The sequence below is a fragment of the Cervus canadensis genome, chromosome 18, assembly GCF_019320065.1.
Source record: "Cervus canadensis isolate Bull #8, Minnesota chromosome 18, ASM1932006v1, whole genome shotgun sequence".
NCBI lineage: Eukaryota > Metazoa > Chordata > Mammalia > Artiodactyla > Cervidae > Cervus > Cervus canadensis.
The window spans coordinates 34,558,437-34,579,325 of record NC_057403.1 but is presented as its reverse complement, the minus strand read 5'-3'; the positions used below and the strand labels follow the sequence as shown (position 1 = coordinate 34,579,325).

The following is a 20,889-nucleotide window of genomic DNA, read 5'->3' as shown; positions in this document are numbered from 1 at the left end:
TGAGTTGTATGCAGAGATATGAAGAAATGAAAATTCTTATAATCTCTTAGAGGGAATGTAATTTACTGCAATCACTTTGGAGAGCAGTTTAGTAATTTAACAAAGTTGAAGAAGTGCACATTCTATGGCCCAGCAATCCCGCTGACAGCTGTGTGTCCTAGAGAAGGGCTCACACACATGTGTGAACAGACACAAGCTGTGTTTCCAGTAGTGGGGCTTGTGGTAGTGAAAAATGGTCTGCAAACTAAACATCCACCCAAAGAAGAATGCTTGGATCCATTGTGGTCTACTTACTATAATAAAATAATTAAAATCAAAGAATTAGATCTATAATTTCAACATAGAAAAAGCTCAGAAACAAATGTTGAGTAAAGAAAGCAAATTGCGAAAGAATGTGTAACCTTTAAATGCATTTTTAAAGCATTATATGTTATTAGTAAACATACTCACCTACATGTAAGAAAGTATAAAATCTTTCCCAGGAAGAATATGGTTCTGGCTTCAAATTTCCTCCTCCAGGGGATCTTCTCGACCCAGGAATCAAACTCGCGTCTCTTGCATCTCCTTCATTGGCAGTCAGTTTCTTTACCACTAGCACCACCTGGGAAGCACAGTTTACGGAAATCACTTATTCTTCTTTTGATCCAGCATCAGAACTATATACAGTTTCTTGTAACTCTTTACTTTTTGCTTTTTCATAGGCACTGATTTGGAAACTGAAACATCGTGGATGCTCAAAGGACAACTTTAATCCCTGCTGTCACCTTCTTCATCGTTGATTTTAGAGAGGGTGAGTACCACTTCTTTTTAAACTCGTTTTTTCTAATGTTTGCTTTGGCATTACGGACACTCTTCACCAGTTGTTTCAAAAAGTTTAAAACTTGCCTCAATAATCCAGGCATGTTCTAATTTCTGCTTATATGTGTATATGTCCAACAGGACTTGAAGGAGAAAAAAGTTACCAAACCACACAGAACAGTGAATACAAAAGGCAGTGTGACTAGACTTTGCTTCTGGTTCTAACTTCCCATGTATAACTGGCTGTGTGACCTTAAGAAAGTTACTTAATCCCTCGATCTCTTCCTCTGCAAGATGAGAAATTTGGGCTGGATTGTTCTGAGGGTATTTCCCTAAGCTCTTTAACGCTCTATGCACGTGGAGATTTAAAAGCACTGATTTAAAGCAGTCCTTCCAGAGTCTGATGAGCCATCCTTCTGCTTCTGTCACTGGGGTGCTTACTGAAAATGTACCTTCCAAAGTCCTTCCCAGGTCTACGAAGTGAGAATCTTGAAGCTAAAGAGCAAAAACCTGCCTTTTCAGCAAACTCCTCAGGTAAACTGGATATACAGTAATGTCTGACAATCATTTCTGGCCACATGTACACGCAGTTCTGTGAGATGTAATGAGCTAGTTCTGAGCCAGGCAGAAACCAGCTGGAATAATTTTGTATCTGCAGTTGAATTGACAAGGTCGGCATCCGATGGCTATTTTATCCTTGGTTTCTTGGCTCTGTACCTTCCCTTTGGCAGAGTCCTCCACTCAGCCGTTCACTGGCCAGATCTAGGCGTCGTGTGTAGGCTCCTTGGCTCTCCTCCCCTTGGCTGCAACTGAATGGGAGTCAAGTCCTTTAGGAAATGATGGTTAAAGGATAGAATGTGCTCCCAGACTCTACTCAAAACAAAATCTTGTCAGTCTTCTCCCTCTCAGAGACGTCACAGTCATCACCGCCTCGTTTGCCATACGCTTCGCCGTTCCTCATTTGCTCTGGAGGGTTGGGCTTCGCTCCCAAGGGTGTCATCACTGTGAAATGACTAAGGGTATGTGGGTTTGAGATAAATCATATTTGTATGTGAAACCAAGATGGCAGACTCCTAGAGAGAAGGCACTGGCCCAAACATCCCACCAGATTGTGCTCAGAGATCTGGACCTCGAATCAGGAAAGCATTCAAGCTGTACTATAGTTTGATTCTGTTGCCCATACAGGATATGTGCCATTCCAGGCTTTCTGTGTTGTGAGCCTAAATCCTCAAGGAATCACAGCCACCCCTAAAGAGACTTATGTCTTAAAGGAAAACTAAATCCTGGCTTTGAAATACAAACAGGGTCTCTCAATACTGCCTGCAGAGACTCCCCACCAGGATCAGTCTAATTGCTCAGTGGGGTAACTGTTGCTCTTCTCTGGAGCTTCTGCAGATGCTATTTTCTGGCATCAAATAAAGGGAATTGGAGCTTTAAGAACGTAGTGTCGCTGTTGTCTGCTGTGAGTTAGATATGAAACTCTCCTCCCAAATCACAGGCAAGACATTGTGTGTGATGTGTTAGGTAAAGTACTAACAAGCACCCCTTCATGAGAGAACCACTCGCCCATAAAGAGCGTTCCAGACAACACCCACTGCTGGCTGGGGATGGATGTGGACTTTATTTGATTTGGGGTTGATTTATTTGTTTGCCTTGCTTCTAGAACAGCATAACTTGGATTTAATGTCTCGAATACTGAATCCAATACTTCTAGGTTCACTGACTTGTTATTATTTAGCATTTATGAAGTATATGTCAATGCACTTGGCGCTTTACAATGACTCGTAAAAAGGCATGATCCTGGCCATTGAGCATAAGGTTGCTGCTGGTTGAATTACTGCCTGTGTGGAAATGATCACAGGACAAATCTGGGTATCCTTTGTCCCCTAAACAATTATGTATTCCGGTTCCTTGTTGTACCTGTGCCGAAATGAGGTATGGTAGCTGCTGCTGCTGTGTTGATGTCACTGTCCTAACGAAATAGACTAAGTGTCTAGTTCCTGATGCTTAGGGAAAGCTTAGCAAACATTGATGAAGGGGTAAATGGATGAGTCGATAGATGGGTGCATGGATGAATGGATGGAGAACTCTCTTTTCAATGGACTCTCTTTGTCCTTCCACCCATGGCTTTATTTATGCATTGTATAAACTAGTGGTTATAGAGCTGGCTGACTTGGAAAGAAGGGAACTGTTTCTTCTTAAGTGGCTTTTTGCAATGAAGATGAGATCGATATATCTATGAGGTGGACAGAAACATAATGAGAAACTGATTACCCCAAATCAAATAAACTTGTTAATGATATTATATCAATGTCAATTTCTTCATTTTAATTATATAAGATGTTACCATTGGAGGAAGTGGGGTGATGGGTATAGGTGAGTCTCTGTACTATTTTTGCAACTTCCCGTGAGTCTACAGTTATTTCAAAAGAGAACCTATGAACTTTATCCTTCAAATCTTTGTCATCACATCTCACTGCCTACATCCTCCAGGCACAGCCTCCCACCACCCCCCTCCCCCCACTGATAACAGCAAATCTAAGTGTTTCCATTGAGGACTCCCCAAAAAGCAGAAGCCAATACAAAAATCAGACATTCTGAACATTTATTGAAGAAAACACTGTGAAGCATGAAGTGAGAAGGAGAGTCTTCAGCTTGCAAGGCACCTCCAACGTCTGTGAAAGGAGAGAGGGAGGAAAGAGCCTCAGACTGTGCAAAGGACAGAGGAAAACCTCAGCCAAGCCAGCGAGGAGCCCCTGAGCACACTGCCTGTTAGAGGAGGCCCCCGTGGGCAGGATGGCCCCGTTCTAGTGCCCCCACCATCCTCTGTCATCACTGGAGCAGCCTGACTGGGAACAAATATCAGGTGTGTCCAAAGGTGCACAGGCAAGTGGAGGCTATCAGTGAGCTGTGCTCCCAGAACAGGTTTCCCCCAAAGGAGAGTTGAGCAGGATGCCGCCAAGGCCACACACTGGGAAAAAGGTTCTCTCTCAGTGCGCTTGCCTTCCTATCCAGCCCTCTTGTGACCCTGACCCCGTGCCCTTCTGTCAGACTCATATTCTTCCTTCTAAACCAGAGTAAATCTCACCCTCTGCTTCCTCTGTCTGCTCCCTGCCTACCCATCACAGTTTGCGGGAAGTCATAGAACCAAGCCACTCGATCCACCAGGTATGTGTGCCATGCAACATCAGGAGGCCCTTGCTGCCCCTCAGGGTCTTTCACTTTCCTTCCCCCATGGATTCTCTGTCACATTTCTTATTGTCTTTATTGAACCCTCTTCTGCTTCCATCATTGGATTCTTCCCCTGGGTCTATAAACGTTGGTTCCCTCCTCCTGAACGCAACTGTCCCCTGATCCTTCTAACCCTCTGAACTGTCTTCATGCAGCCCTCCTTTCCTAGTCACCAAATGTCTTGTGAGATGTTTCTACACATGCTGCTTCCTCCCCTTTTAAACAAGACACTCATCCTCTGACTCTCTTTTTCCCCACTGGTCAGCTGAAGCTGCTTCCTCACATGTCTGTGTTGTTGAACCCAAAGCCTCATCTTGGGTCTCCCTTTCCATGACCTCTCGTATGTCTGTCACCCCACATTCTCCACATTTTCTCTTCCCTTGGCTTCTAGGCCACGCTGCCCTCAGTCCTCTTCCTGTCTTTCTGGCCTCACCTTTTATGCCTTCTCTTCTTGTTACCTCTTAATGTTGCTCCCAGATTCTCTCTTCATCACTCTTGAGGTGACTCCACCTTCTCTCCCTTCACATTCTTCACCATTTTCACAATTAACTCTCCACACTCTGCGGTCTGTCCAACTCCAGCTTTAATTCCCTCTCAAACACAAATTCCCAAACACAGTCCCTGTATGTCTTAACCAGAGCTTAAAATTCTATGCCTCCCATATTCTCTTCTCCTTGGGTCTTTGCTCTTTCTCTTAATGAGACTCCATCCTATCTGTCATTTGGGTTGGAATCTTGCCTCAACTTGGCCCTTCATATCTATTCCTCTGTCCATCCTTCCCCCCCAGAGTCTCTGCTGGCCTTTCTGCCCACAGTCCTTGCCCATCTTCAGCCTCTGCTGCCTGCCGGTGGGGTCCTATTGACACCTCTGAACTGGCGTTTCCACCTTGAGTCTTTTCTCCTTCCAGGCCATCATAGTCACCAATGGCAGTTTTATTTTCCGAAAAGCATAGATTTTATCATGTCCCTTTTGTGCTAAAAACCTTTGATGGATCTACATTGGGTATTCAGCTGCCTAGAGCTAAAAGTAATCTCCTCCCAACTAAACTGCCTCTTTTTTCTCTCTCTCTCTCTACAAGTCTTTCTTTCAGTACTTGTTACTCACTAATTACTAATCAGCTAGTTCTCCAAGCTCACTTCCCCACACCTCACTGACCCCTAAAGAAATAAATGTGTGTATGTATGTTTTACGCATTTCTAACCTATTGCTGTGCATTTTCACTGGAGTCGCCAGTCTCCCAGGAAGGAAGTGAAAGTAGAGTGTTCTGTTGGGTTCTACCCCTGAATGCAGGTCACGGTGTGTGACTCAGAGCAGGGCTCTGGGATCATGCCGCCCGGGTTCAAATCTTGTCATTTTGAACATGTAAGTTACCTCCCTGAGCCTTGGTTTCCTTACCTATAAAATAGGCTAATAATTATGCTATGCCATAGGATTATTTTGGTGACTGCATAAGGTAATGCAGGGAACAGGGTTGGAGCCACGCTTGGCACCGAGCAGTGCTCAGTGTTAGCTATTGTTATCATCATCATTGTTATTGTTTTATCACGCTTGCAGCATGACATTATCTACAGCTTAATTATTCACTGTTTGGCACGAGAGACTAACTTGGGAATTATACACAATTGGTGAATTAATATCCTGAATACTTCCACTAGGACATCAGGCTAATAATTTTTGGTACTTTAGATAACCCGTGATGGGTCCCAGAGGGTCCTGAAAACAACTGTCTACATTTTGCCTCGTAAAAATGAACTTTTTTATTTTAGTTTTAGAAGTCTGTGGTTTAACATAGCAGCTTCCACAATTAGAGACCTGGAAGCTGAACTGAAGGAAGAAAGGAAGAGTCCTGCTGACACAGAAAATTTTTGGTTCCCCACACATGAGATAACACACATGACTCAGTTGGTCAGTGAAACCAAGTGCCTGGCAAAGGTGGCAAAAGACCAACTGTAGGAAGACAGCCTATCTTGGAGGAAGTTTTAAAAAATCAATATAAAATATAGAAGTTGCTTCTGAAAAATAAAGATATTAAGTGAAAGTGAAAGTCACTCAGTCGTGTCTGACTCTTTGCGACCCCATGGACTTATACTGTCCATGGAATTCTCCAGGCCAGAATACTGGAGTGGGTAGCCTTTCCCTTTTCCAGGGGATCTTCCCAACCCAGGGACAGAACCCAGGTCTCCCACATTGCAGGTGGATTCTTTACCAGCTGAGCCACAAGGGAAGCCCAAAGATATTAAAATGAGAGTTAAAACTGTTTACCTAGATGGTTGTATAACATTGTGAATGTAATTAAAGCCTCTGAATTATACACTTAAAAGGATTAAAATGGCAAATTTTATAGTACATATATTTTATATAATAAAAAAGCTAATCAATATACACACCAAAAAAAGTTAGACAGCTAAACTGTATAATAATTTATAAGAATATTTTTGTTTCAGAGATATATTTCTATATGATAGAGCTGCTTATGTCAGCATAGTGTTCATTAAGTACCTACTGTATACAAGTACCATGCTTGGTACATCATATTATGATAAGCAGCTGGTTTTTATGCATCAGTACTGAACTCTCTATTACCGTTAATGAAAGAATGATATCCTACATGAATGAGTCAATGGTTGTCAGTGCACTCACCACAGACTTTGTGGGCAAAGTACTTTTATCTTAGTTAAAAGAAAAGAAAATTAGCTTCAAAATTGTTTGAAAAATATATTCTGCTTTAAACACTGAATTATAAGCCAGCTAGCTCCTGCATTCTCATTATGACATTTAAAAGAACTGATGTGTTGTTTTTTCTCACCTAACCCTGCGTTAATGCAGCCTAACAACAGTCACTAAAGAGGCGGGCACATAAACAACAAAGTCCCTCATAAGTGACAGCAGATCCTTGAGTCTCGTGGAGGCTTCAGTCCCCCTCACTGAGAGCTTGTACAGTTTCCTAGTGGCTTTTGAACTCTTCCACATATTTAGGGAAAAGAAAGGTTAGTGACTCCAGCTGAGGAAAATGATCATCTTAGGGTCTGTCCCTAATGACATTTCCCTATTTGGAAGACAGGAAAAAATAAGTAAATAAGAACAAAAGCAGTGATAGGGAATTCCCTGGCAATCCAGTGGTTAGGACTCTGAGCTTCCACTGCTGGGGGCCATGTCCAACAAGAAAAAGTAGTGATAGAACAGATAGCTTTTTATAGTGGGAAGAAGTAAGCAGACTTATGAGGTAGAGAGGCTATTAATTTGATTCAACTTGATTTGATGTAGCAGCACTGAAAAGCTTTGATAGCTGTAATAACTTGTTTTTATTGTAAAATATAATACATATTTGAAAGAGTACATATATACAATTTAAAGTAGAATCATAAAGTATGTAAATAACCTCCCACATCAAAACATGGGACATTGCCAGCCCCTCAGAAGCACCAGGCCCCATTGTGAATGCCTTCTTAATCGTAACCTCCTTCTTCAATAGAGGTCAGCTTTTTCTGGGATTTTATGGTGATCATTTCCTTGCTTTTCTTCAGGGTTTGTTTGTTGGCATCTTCATTTTATTTTCATTACTTTGTAATATTTCATTACCCAAATAGAATGCAAAAAAAGCCTTGTTGATAGATACATAGTTGCTGCTGTGAGCATCATTCTTATGTGTCCTGCACCCAGTGCTCACATATTCTCTCAGGGGGTTCTTCTACTTGAAAGCTCATCACCAGCACCCAGGGGGTTCACAAATGGCAGGACCTCACCCTCAGAGTGTCTGATTCAGCGGCAGTGAGGTAGGACTTGAGAGTTCACACTCCTAACACATTCCCAGATGATGCTGATACCACCAGCCAGGGCTGGCACCACGCTTTGAGAACCACTGCTCTAAGTTTTGGAAAGGGATTTGCTGGATCAGGGATATGCATCTTTTCAGCTTTACTAATTAATGCAAAACCATTTTCCAAGGTAGTTATTAACGTGCCCACCAGAAGTATGTGTGTGTGTGTTCCTGTTATATCATCCTGTTATACCCATGCTAACACTTATTGTTGTCAGACTTCAAAATTTGCCAAGTCAGTGGCCATGGAAGTTTCTCTCCTTGTGGCTTTAATTTGCATTTCCTTAATTCTAGTGAATTTGAACATTGATTTATCATTTCAGTTTCTTTTTTTGTGGAGTGCCTAGTCAAGTCTTTTCCCCATTTTTCTGTGGATTATCTATCTTTTTCTTATTGATATGTCAGGACTATTAATTTAAAAGACCACAATAAAGTTTTCATTAATTTTTGAAACTTAAACTTAGTATATAGACCGATATTAGTTAAGAGGTAAACAGTATAGATGGGGAGGAGGAGGAGGAGCAGGTACAGAGGACTATTCTTTACAGAGCTTCTCTTTAGTAAATGGCTTGAAAGAAATAAGAACTTTTTCTCCAAACAAACTACTAACTGTAGAAGCAAAACCACATAGAATAAGTATCAGCATTCTTCATATGTTCACTGAAAATGTGTTTGTAAGCACAAGGCCATCTTTAAACAGTCATAATGCAACTGAAATAGATCATTCAAAGAAAGGAGACCTATTATTGAGGCCAACATGGCCATCGACACTTGTTAGTTTGTCTCTGAAGAACAAAATTCTGAGCAGCAAAAGCTTAAAGTGAATGAAATTGTATCCAATTCTCAATCTAATGAAAATGCTTTGGGCTCTGGGCCAGAGAATAGATTTGGACCATGGACGCGACTTTTTCCAGGGTCTTAAATTTAAACGGCTGAATTATTTTTAAAGTATCATCCTACTCAGTCTTTTGGAATGGAAATGTATTTTTTTTTCAATTTAAAAAAAAATATAATTTCAACATAAGGATGGAATGCAACATCTTTGTCTAGAAAAGCAGATGCTTCATTCTAATGCCTGCTCACCATGGAGTAATGACACCCATTACAGCCTCCCGCGATCCATGAAACACACACACACACACACACACGCCATGCATACAAGTATACACACAGACACATCAAATACATAGCATGCATACATGCACAAACGCACATGCATGCACACATATATTAAATATACACGCACACACATACTCACACTTTGTGCCTAGAATACTTGCAGCAAATATGCATATATTTAGTATAAAAGATGTATCTTCCACTCTTAAAACACTAACTATTGTATCATGAAGACATCTATAACTCTCAGTATCTCAAACCAGTCAAGAACAAAGGATCCAGCTTAGAATTACTAGTTTGTATAAAACTTAATTATCTAGGAACTGAAGTTAGTCACAAATTTTAAGAGAGGAAAACTTTCCCTCAAATTGCTGCTTAATTTTAGAATGTCATGCCTGAAGAATATTTAGAGTTGTTTTAAGATACAAGCATTTAAAAGGAAAGATGTTGTTATGGCCCAGTTGCTCATTCATTCTCTCTGTCTCTTTCTTTCTCACTTGGTCTCACCCTCACTCTCTTACATAAATAAGGTAGTATTAATAGTAAGTATAATTAACATTGTAAATCAACTATACTTCAATAAAATAAATTTAATTTAAAAAAACAGTAAGTAAGGATTAATTAAGAGATCCACTTGGGTGGGAAAGACCACCCACCTTCCAAAAACTCATCATCAAGCTGCTCCCTAAAGCTTGCTCACCCCTTCCCCACCCTATGCACGTCAGAGCTCAGTGGGTGGCAGGACCCAGCTTGTTCCATATGGACCAAGGCAGCCCTGATTCTGTATTCCCAATGCATCACTCCTAGACTTCTTGTCTTCAGCCCTGTGCTCACAGCTCTAACCTAATGGGGAGATCCTGCTTAAGAATACAGATTCATCTCTGACTTAGGAGGCTGAATTTTGTTTCAATTCCAAGATCCAGAGTTGTGAAATTCAAAGAGAGAGATGGTCCTTGGTGGTCCATGGAGTACCCAGAAGTAAGGTGACCTGAATATGCGGCCCTGCTGGAAGCATCCAGTCCTCACCTGCCACTCAAAAATACTTCCAGCACATCTCTTCACAGCTCTCCATCACAGAAGTGCGGGAATCCCGTGGATTCTACGCTTTAATTGTAAAGTTCTGGTTGTATGACAGGCAACATTTCCTGTATTCTTTGGGCTTCTTCACTTTTTAGTCAATTCAGATATTCTCACATACCCTCTAAGGAAGAGGCAGCTGAAGAGGGGGGAGTCCCCAGAAACCAAGAAGTATTGCAGATCTAGAAGCACCAACTTTTATTAGGAACAATGGTACCACTTCCCAATCCCCATAGTGGCCAACACACCTAATGTAGCCTTCTTGAGTGACCCACACTGAAAATGGTCTTAAGAACTCCCAGCCTTTCCCATAACCCTTTCTTTCAAGGGAGGGAAGCCTTGCCTGATGCAGTTACCTATAAGGACTCCTGGCTATCAGCATAGCATTCAGACCTGCTACTTGAATCAGGGGCTTCACATCTAACTGAGACTGAGTGCTTAAGGGACTCTGACGTCTTGAACTGCTATTCCTGTCACTTCAGCAGCAACTTTCCTGGCTTTTAAAGGGTTTTTCTTTTTAATTAATTCTAGATAAGTAAGGTCGTTGCTAAATAGTTGCATTCTGAATGACTGAGATGTTGCAAAAATCCAAATTAAGCCACAGAACAGACAGTACCCAAAAAGCACATTGTGTTAGATGCCTCTGTGTATCCATTGTGATCTTTCTCTGTGCCTGTAGAGTGATGGAATTGCCGAAGCAGAACCCTGATGAAAGCTATTCACAATTTAGCATTTACCATCATATGGAAATGTCAGTTCCATCCACCAAAGAGAATATTACAGGCATGTTCAATATAAAATGCAAATATAATAGCTTAGTGGGCTGGATATGTCAGCTGTGTTTCACTTAAACCTATTACCTTGGCAGATTAAATACAGTTCCAGATCTTTCGCAAGGAGGATCTTCTGATGAAGTTACCTCTTATATCAGCTTTTGTGGCTCATCAGTTCAATTGGATATGACTAGAATGGAAACAAAAATGGGTGAGGAATAAGACTGAGTGGGATACAGCCATGGAGAAATAGGAGGATCTGCCCATGAACCTTCTTGTACCCACTGAGAAATGTTACTATTGGCTCAAGGATAAGTATCAGCAATTTTTAGCAAAGATTTTTCTCTTAGGTGATGGAATAGGTGAGGATCAACCAATTCTCACCAGGCCTGCCTCACCACTTCCAAATCTTGCTACCTGCTTGTGTAACCCAACTCAACTGAGCAGAGGCAGGCCCAGCCTGAGCTATGGTTGCTGGCTCCAGCATGCTGTTTCTGTAGCTATTTGGGGCACCCAGCTCCCTGAACTGAACTCAGCAGTAGCAAACCCCTGTCTCATTTGACCACACACTCCACACTCTTACCCCAACTTCCACTTTAAACTCATGCCCACATCATACCTTGTCTTACTATTGCCACTGTCCTACTGGATACGATTTCTTGCTTGGATGCCACAAAATCCCCATCCTTCACAGTGCCACCCACTCTGCAAGGACTTCCCCAGGGCTGCCCCGTCTCACTTCCCACCCCACACCAATGGAGGGGTTGGTGGCTCCAGGAACAGCACACTTTGAGCCCCCACTCAGTAGGACAGACTTGGTGGAAATTAGCCAACCCATACTGTTTATCCAGCACAGTTCTCTTGTCCCCTCATTGCATGATCAGTTATAAGCTTTGGGGGTTATATATCCAGCAACACATCCCTATGGGCTTTTCCAAGGGAGTGTCTTGCAAATGACTACATAGAACTGTAGAAATAATTGATCCTTTCTGAAAAGAGCCTTCCTCTGTAGTTTCTCTGATTCTTTTTGCTTTGTCTTACACTAACATGCAGCAAGTATTATTCCTTGATAGCTATTTTTATTTGTAACAAAGAAGAAGAAGAAGAAGAAATCATGCTCAATAATTCCTGCCCTAAAATAGACTACTTGGCTAATTCTCAGCAAGCACTGAGTCTTTCTGCCGAAGAAGATAGTAACTCACAAAGCACTGGTTTCTGGACTGTTGGAGTGACGAAAGTAGGGATAGGAGACAGTTGATCACTGTAGAAGGAGGTTCTAGAAGAGATATCTGGGCACACAAAATTTGACTGCATAGTTGTCATCTGGGCACCAGAGCTGGGTTCTCCTTTTGACTCCATCCTGACTAGCAATGTGACAAGGCCCTGGTTGAATCCCACTTAGCAAATTTTCTCCTCTACACAATGAAGAGGTTAATCTAGAGCAGGTCTTTCAACTCCAGTCTTCTATGTTTCCACAAAAATACATTACCCAGAAGTCAGAGCAGATGGCTAGTTAAGAACCTAGAAAACTAATAAAAGCAACAGTTACCAACTTTTGTTTTCTGCTGGACTTTGAGCTCAGCACTTTACATACATGACCTCACTTAATCCTCACAGTCATTTCTGAAGGTTGGTATCATGCTCTTTATTTCACAGAAGATGGAACAGTTCTCAATACACTCACCCAATCTTGTAAGGACTGTCATAATTAACAACAGAGCAGGGATTCCAATCCTGCTGTAACCAGCTCCACACTTACGTGTAGTAAGATGTTCCACAGCCTTCTTTTATCACTCCCATTATCTGAAGTTGTGCCATGTGTCTCTTCTGTTTATACTCTGAATTCCTGATTTACCCCCTCTTATGACTTCTTAAATGCATGTGTGTCTGTGTCTTTGGCATGTGTGAAAGAGTGGCATAGTTTTAGCCTAGAGTTCTGCATCCGTTCTTTGCACCAAGATGGGCATCAATAAGAAAACAGCAAAAACTAATTTCAAAGCAGCTACTTGCAGTATGAAATGTTAAGTGAAGATATGACCCAAAGAGGCCAAGATTTAGCTTAAAAGAATAGTTTTATAAGACCATCATGTAAAGTCCTCTTCATAAAGGCAAAGATGCCTAACATGAGTCCATTGCAATTTTGCTGAGGCCACTTTTGAATTATTAACTTTGGGGAGGCTTTGGGAGACTTCTCCTAGCTGGCTAGAGTCTAAACGATCTCCCAGCCTTCGCATATTGTCACAGCAAACCAGTTATATTCCTCTGAGAAAAATTCACCACCCCAACCCCAACAGACAACTTGTAGCAAGTAGCAATTACTTATGTGAAGGGTTCCAAGAAAGTGAAAGTGATCCTTTGCCAGAAAAAAGTTTTGTACAAAGTAAAGAATGGACACCAAAGTCAGAATTGTGCTGTGAACAAGGTCATCCTAATCTGTTTGGAAATCCTAATCTGTTTGGAAGCAAAAGCTCTACTGTTTCATCAATATATTCTAGCAGTACAGTCAGTCCTCTTTATTTGCAGACTCTGTATTTGCAAAATCACCTACTCACTTAAATTTTTTGTAAATCCCAAATCAATACTTGCAGTGTTTTCATAGTCATTGGTGGAAGCAAACAGTTTTGAGTCATCTGAAATGCACATCCCAGCTAAGGTTGAATGAGGCAATGTTCTGTCTTGTTTCAATTCTCATACTATAACCTGGTTTTCTCTTCACTCTTTAATATCCTGTTTTTCACTTATTGTGCTTTTGGTTCACTATTAAAAGTGGTTCCCAAGCAGAATGCTGAAATGCTGTCTTGTTCTCTTAAACTTAAAAAGGCTGTGATGTACAGAGAAACCATAGGTACTAGATAAGCTTCAATCAGGTGTGAGTTACAGTGCTACTGGCCATGAGTCCAATGCTAATAAGTTAACAATATATATTAAATAAGGTATCTTAAAACAATAACACACATAAAATTAATTTATATATTGATCAGTTGACAAAAATTCTGTGATCAGAAGCTCAAAGGAACCTAACCCATGGTTAGGAGCCATGGTTCAGTTTTTGCTAATTCAAAGTCTCTGGTGACTTTATAGAACATAAACACCAACAATAATAAGAGCCAAGTGTCTTTTCAAATTTAGGAATTCCTAATGATGTCTTAAGATCTTTCTTGGGACTACCAGGAGGCTGTGGTACTAGTGATTTCATGCTATTTTCTGCCTCATGGGAGAGGGGGACTTACAAAACCATCCTCATTCCTTCTTTTATGGTGTGTAATTTTTTTCTCACTATTCAATTCAGTATTTATTGAGTGCTCCAGAACCTGCTGCTGCAGAAAGATATGCAAAAGGAGCATTTAGCAGTCTCTGACCTTGGGGCTACTTGGGATTACCTCGGATGGAAAGACCCGGGTTAAGAGGGCAGATGCAGCCAACTCTAGAGGAACGTAGAAACATCTCAGAAATGGCAGGGAAGAGAACAAGCTCTTGGAGGTGTAGCCTAAGGGAAACGGGCTATTTTTCTAATAGTAACCTTGAACTGTTAATTTAGTGTTTCCTCCCAGGAACTCCGCAAAGGAAGTTCAGCTTTGGCCAGAGCTTCTAATTAACTCCAAAGTTTCTACCACATCCGCAAACACCTAAAGACCACCCCAGTGTTCATTTCTCACCTGACAAAAGTCAAAAAGCTGATGTAAGTGAGAATTGCACCATAAGGAAATCCTTTTCTCGCTATGGGAAATGATTGCTGTATTTCCCTCAGTTTGATTATTTTGGGGACCTGTAATGTTACAGCTAAAAAAATATTATTTATGATACTGAAAACAAAAACAGTAATATTAATTTATTAAGTACACAGTGTATGCCAGGACCTGTGTTGGGAACACAGGAATAAAGGGCAGAGTTTCTGCCTTTAAGTGTCTCACAGTCAAGTAGGAGAACCTGACCATTGTAAAACTGGGGTAAATGCCATGAGAGACGGGGGCAGGTGGGGTCTTGTGGCAGCACAGACCCAAAGTGGGAGACTTGGGCAGGGGGGCTGGGGGGCGGTGATAATGCCTCTTCCTGGAATAGAATCTTAGAAGTGAAGAAGAAAAAGTGTAAGAAGTAGAGTTGAACATTCTAGGAGGCAGGAACATTCTGTGAAACCCTAGAGGTGTGAAAGAGCTAAGACTGTTGACTGACCTAATAGTGGTCCCCAACGTTTTTGACACCAGGGACTGGTTTCATGGAAGACAATTTTTCCACAGACCAGAGAGGGAGGAGATGTTTTCGGAATGATTCAAGCACATTACATTTATTGTGTATTTTATTTCTATTATTATTACATCAGTGCCACCTCAGATCATCAGACATTAGGTCCTGGAGGTTGGAGACCCCTGCCATAGAGCACAGAGCAGGAGATGGAAGAGGTTCAAGAGAGAAGGCTGGGGAGATGCAAGACCCAGATCATGAGGCTTGAAGGCTAAGTTAGGAAAGTGGAATCTACTGTTGGATTTCACAGAGGCAAGCAAAATAATCCCGTCTGCACCTTCTCTACGTCACTTAGAAGTAGTATAGAGAATGCACTGTGTGTTAGAAAAGCTACTGGGGAAATCAGCCTAGAGAGGAGCAGTAGGAAGGTAGTGAAGGAGCAGGTTTAGAAAGCAATTAGGAAAGTAGAACTGAGAGAACCACCTAAACAGCAGTTGGCAGTAGGAGGAAACAAGGAAAAGGGATGCAGAGGTGGAACAGATTTAGAAACTACAATGAGTGCAGTTCAGGTTGTACAGAGTTGGAGGTACCAAGGACCAGTCCAAGGAGAGGTCAATAGACAGCTCAATATCTGGGGCTGACTTCAGGAGATTGGTTTGGGCTGGAAGTGATAATTTGATGATCAGTTCATAGATAACTATTGGGTTTACATTTGCACAAAGCTAAGTGTGTACAGAAGAGAGCCACAAAAGCACTCTTTGGGAGCACTAATATTTAAGGGATTAAAAAGAAAGTCAAGTCTGAGGTAATGCAGCCATAAATGAAGGAAGAAATCTAACATAGAATAGAGTCAGAAATGACAGAGGAGAAGAGTGCCACAGAGGACTGAATGGTCTGTGGAATCCAACCATGCCAGGAAGAAAAGCATAGTTTAATTGGGCATTAATGACCTGAGCTTCCCTACTGGCTCTGTGGTAAAGAATCTGACTGCAGTGCAGAAGACGTGGGTTCAATCCCTGATCCAGGAAGATCCCCTGGAGAAGGAAATTGCAACCACTCCAGTATTCTTGCCTGGGAAATCCCATGGACAGAGGAGCCTGGTGGGCTACAGCCCATGGGGTCACAAAAGAGCTGGAAACGACTAAGCAACTAAACAACAACAAACAATGACCTGAGCAGTTAAATGGGGAAGTAGAAATGAAAACAGTGTTCTGTGTAGAGACGCAAAAGGAGATAAAGACACAGCATGTGTAGACCAACCTTTGGCTAAACTAGATTTTCAAGAAAGAAGGAGATAGGAGCAAATAGCAGGGAGTGGAAAGTTTAGGAGGGTTCCTGCCACTGCAGGTTGGAACTTAGCAGTGGCTCTTAATTGCTGGCAGGACACAGGGAACATTTTCAAATTGCATGTGACTACAGATTACACAGACTATAATATGTAAATCTCATAGTGAAGAAGAGAAGTGGGGGAACGACAGAGGATCAAGAATACAGGAGGCATCAGGTCAGGGCTTCTGAAGAGGATTTTTTATGAGAACCTATGACAAACAATAAAATGGAATCAGATTAAGACTCAGAAGACCCGTGAATGCCTCTTGCTAGCTTTCAACCTTAGGCAATTTCATCACCTCTCTGAGCCTAGGATCCTCATCTATAAAATAAGCTAAATACTAACTATCTTGCCTGGTTGTGGTGAGAATTAAACAGGATAATACGTGTGAAGAGCACCCTGGAAATTGGAAAGCCCTGTGCAATTGTGTGAGAAGATGGGCCCTCTTGCTGCCCTTCATCGTTTGCTGAGGTACCTTTTCCGGTTGAAGTTATTTCAGATGCCGTGGAAAAGCTTTTTTCAAAACTAAAGGCAGGATCTCTCTTTTCTGGGGATTTCTATCTTTATTTTTCTTTTTCCTACTTACTTGCAATGAAGAGTTCTGTGGATAAATAAGAAGAGAAATGTTTTTAATTTTTTTAATGTTAAAATAGGACTAATCACTATCTTAAAAACTGGTGGGGATGCACATGAAAATATTCAAACATATTTCTTTCTAGATATTTAATCCTCCCAGTTATAACCTTTGTGAAAAATCTCTGTTGTGTGATCACTACCTTAGATAATGAAGACATTAGACCCTGCCTGCTAAGGTGCCAGTGACCAACAGACCAACAGGCCCTCCAAATAGCCATTTCCTTCCCCGCTTGATTGTTTTAAATTAGCACTTCTCTCAGTCCAACAAAACACACTCCCATGATATTTGCCATGCAGTTGCTAATATCTATATTTTTTAATTAAAACATTTCTCAGAAAGACTTGGCATTTTAAAAACTACAAAGTTAACAAAAAACACCTGTGGTAGCTATTTTAGACTAAAATGAAGATTGCAAACCAGCACACCGTAGACCCAGGCTGTCCCCACAGACAGATGTGTTTTATTTGATCTGTAGACTATTTAGAAAATAACACTAACAACAGCCAATATTTAAAATTTGATATTTTTTTATATTTAAACATACCAATTTCTACTGCCTCTTGGAACACTGGAAGATCATGCAACACAAGGCAGGGCCTTTTTACCCCTAAATAAAAACAAATGGCTCTGTCTCCATGTCACCCCAAGCGTGTGTGTGTGCATGTGTGTGTGTGTTGTGTCTGACTCTTTGTGACTCCATGCCTCCTCAGGCTGGTACCCACAGATCCCTGGAGATTTCGAAGTGTGTGACCCCCGGCTTAAAGTCAAACCAAGTATAACACAACGGAAGGGGAGAAGTTTGTTTCCTAATAACAGAGTGACTAAAATAAAGAAAAAGGAAGTCTAAATACCTGGGCTGGAGTACCTGATTGTTAGCTCTTAACATTCTGTCTGCCTTAGTATAGGGCTCTACAGCAGTGGAAGTTAAATCTTTTCCTTCGTGTACTTAGTTGTATGGTAGAGATTAAAATAAAAACAACAACTTCCTTTGGGAAAGGCCAAAAGCATAGCCCCAAAGAAAAATTTGTATTACTTCAAAAGCTGAGGCAAGCAGCCAAAAGATTCCAGAAAGCTCTTCCTAACCTCATAAGGTCAAGAAACTCTGATGGCCTGTGACGGCATGGAAAGACATCTGGTAGACCACACTTTCCAGTTCAGAAGATAAAGCTCATTCTCAGTTTTACTAACACAGACTTACTGGCCACGGCTGGTCCTCGCCACACAGAAGAAACCCCCAAGCAGTGCACTCTTGGGCTCTTGTCAAGTGGTCTGTCGTCTGTGGAATTTCCTATTCTCCAGCCTCAGAACAGAAAGCAACACCCACCCCCCACCCAAACCTCAGCTTTGGCCGACATGAGATTTAAAGAGGATCATTTGTTTTCATTACAGCCCCTTGAAGCCCTTCCTTCCCTCCTCATTAATGAATTTCCAGTCTTTCATCAAAAAACAACAACAAAAAAACAAACACAAGAAGGGACCTGACAGAGGACATGGTTAAGTGGCTGGCGCCCATAGCGGTGCCGGCTTTAAAGAGAGGAGACGGCCATTTACTGATTGCGGGGAGGGGCTGACATCCTTGGTTAGTATGCTAATTTCATCTCCTGCATTTAACATTCAGATCAGGTCCGTACAGGCCCTCCAGAGCAGCAGAGTCCAGGAATGGGTGGCTGTCTGCCTTGCAGCGTTGAACAGTCTCTGCATGAATTACATAAATGCCCCAACATTCCGTCTGCTCCGACTTCACTCTCTTCCTTCCTCTCTAAAGACACACAGACAACAGAGCCATACACATGTGAGCACACACGCCACATGATGCTGTCACACACACACACACACACACACACACACACACACACACACACACACACCCTACAGACATAGTTCTCTATGAATGCTGGAGACATGCAGTGTAAGATATCCGAGTCACCCACAACTGGCTTAATCTCTCCTCCTTTGAGTCTCCAAGGCACACTTCTGCATGGTGCATGTCTCCTGCTCAGGAAACTTGCAATGTACTGAGGTATCTGAAATAAGGAAGCAATATGAAGAGTAAATCCCCAATGAGAAGGAGCACATCTTTCTATTGACCTTCCAGTCCCAGAAATCCTTACCGAAAGAAAGTTTAAAAAAACTCTACTCATCTGTAGGGGCACCAGATAGCTCAGTTAACTGAACACCCAGAAAGAAGAAAGAGCCAGGTCATTTTATTCCTTGGGGTACCCACTTTGTCATGGTGTGTTTGGAACCCTGTGTTAAACGAGTATCTCATCCTGGTTGGTTTTGGACTCACCAAGCCACAGCTGGGTGACAATGGAATAGGAATCCCAAATTTGCTCCCACTTGGCGGTCCAAATGGCAAAGATAGTCACCTGGCACATTTTGCCTAGCGCCCAGTCATCAGAAAACTGAATTTCCTCAGCCTCCTTTTCCCAGCATTTTTCCGTAGCATTGCAGCAGCTTCCTGGAGACAAACAGAATCAGCAGCTCCTGTTATCAGAAGGTGCATTTAGGGATTGCTTTGAATAGACAGAAGCTATTTTGAGCAAGCAGGAGCTCCAGTTAAAAGGAAAGGAAAGGTTGGTTTTTAATATTTTGTTTTGTTTTCTCAAAGTGTGACATAACCGTGTCATCTGGCATGCCATGGTTCCTTCCTCTGGCTACTCTGGTGGACCCTGGTCCTGACCTCTGGTGCCCACACAATATTCCATTTTTGGCTGAGGAACACCAGGCAATTCCTGTGGGAGCTTCCGACAGGAGCGATGGGTGTTTTCTCCAAGCTGCGGACTTGATTTGCCTCGATTTTTTTTTTTTTTTTTTTTTTTGGCTCTGGTCCAAGATGTTTTCCTGTCATCGTTTCACTGTCTTTTCCAGTAATCCCTTTTTTAAACATGGCCAACAATTAGTCGATTTATCTCCACCACCAACACCATCCCCCACCCCCATCTCCACGCAAACACGCACTCCACTGAGCCCCATCACTGTCTTGTTTTGCCTTGAAGTCTAAGAAATTACAGCTTCTCATTAGCTGGAGAGCACATTTGGAACGGCTTTGTATTTACTCACTTAGTAAGTGATGCTGGCCTTTTTAATTATTCTCCCTCCGCGTGCCATCACAGAGCTGCAAGCTGTTCCAGGCAAGCCAAGCGACTGCGTGTCCTCCGCCAGGCAGTTGGAAGTAATCGTGTTTTACCTCACTGCTGCTGCTTTCTTCCTCTCCTGTCAGCAAGCCAAGGAATCCCCCCAAAGCTCTTACGTAGGAGATACCAAAACTGTGAGTCACTTCTAGCTCCCCGAGCAGAGGGAGCCCAGGGCACCGTGCACGGAACAGCAGACCCAAGATGGGGGTTTCCTCCCAGCCAAGCCCTGGGACCAGATGTGCAGCCATAGCTTGGTTTTTCTTGCTGTTGCTCCCTCTTTCTCCTCCACCCTTATCCGCTCCTTCGTTTGCCAGCGCCTTCCTCTTTCTTCCTTTCTGTATTGCCGACAGCCGCAGACCCAGCAAGAGCTGGGTCCCTCGCTCCTTCTGTTGTTTTTTCTCCCCTGCAGCAGGCTTTGGCTGCTACCTCTGCAAGCTGGATCACCAAAGACACACGACTCCCTCACAATGAATAATCAATACAGATATTGATCTGTGGAAAATGTTTGTAAATTCCTGAAAGGGAATCAGGAGCAGGGGGCAGGGAGGCTCGTGGGGGACGACGACTGGAGTGCCGGTGGCGGGAGGCAGCCGAACTGGATTTGGATCCCAAGGCTGGCTGGCTCCGAGGCGACGGTACCGGAATGCGTGCGAACGAGGGTGCGCGCGTGTGAGTGCGCGGGTGACGCCGGTGTTGTGTGTGCCCCTTTCTCTACAGCTGCTTTCCCTGAAGAATCAAGAGCCAAATGGTCGGGAGCCCCCGCCAGTGCCATGCCTTGGCTGCGGGCCAGC

General features: G+C 42.5%; 1 long non-coding RNA gene across 5 annotated transcripts; it reads right to left on the bottom strand.

The window, feature by feature from the left end:
• Positions 1-216: 216 nt before the first annotated feature.
• Positions 217-20,375, bottom strand: LOC122421353. 5 transcript variants are annotated; one of them, XR_006263469.1, is made up of 6 exons: positions 20,025-20,375; positions 19,252-19,422; positions 18,160-18,985; positions 16,800-16,925; positions 10,903-11,005; positions 217-601 (listed from the first exon to the last, which is right to left on the bottom strand). It is a non-coding gene; the product is annotated as an uncharacterized LOC122421353 (long non-coding RNA). The 5 variants fall into 5 exon arrangements; XR_006263468.1 differs by having other exon boundaries at positions 18,893-18,985; XR_006263466.1 differs by having other exon boundaries at positions 19,331-19,422.
• Between the last annotated feature and the right edge of the window lie 514 nt (positions 20,376-20,889).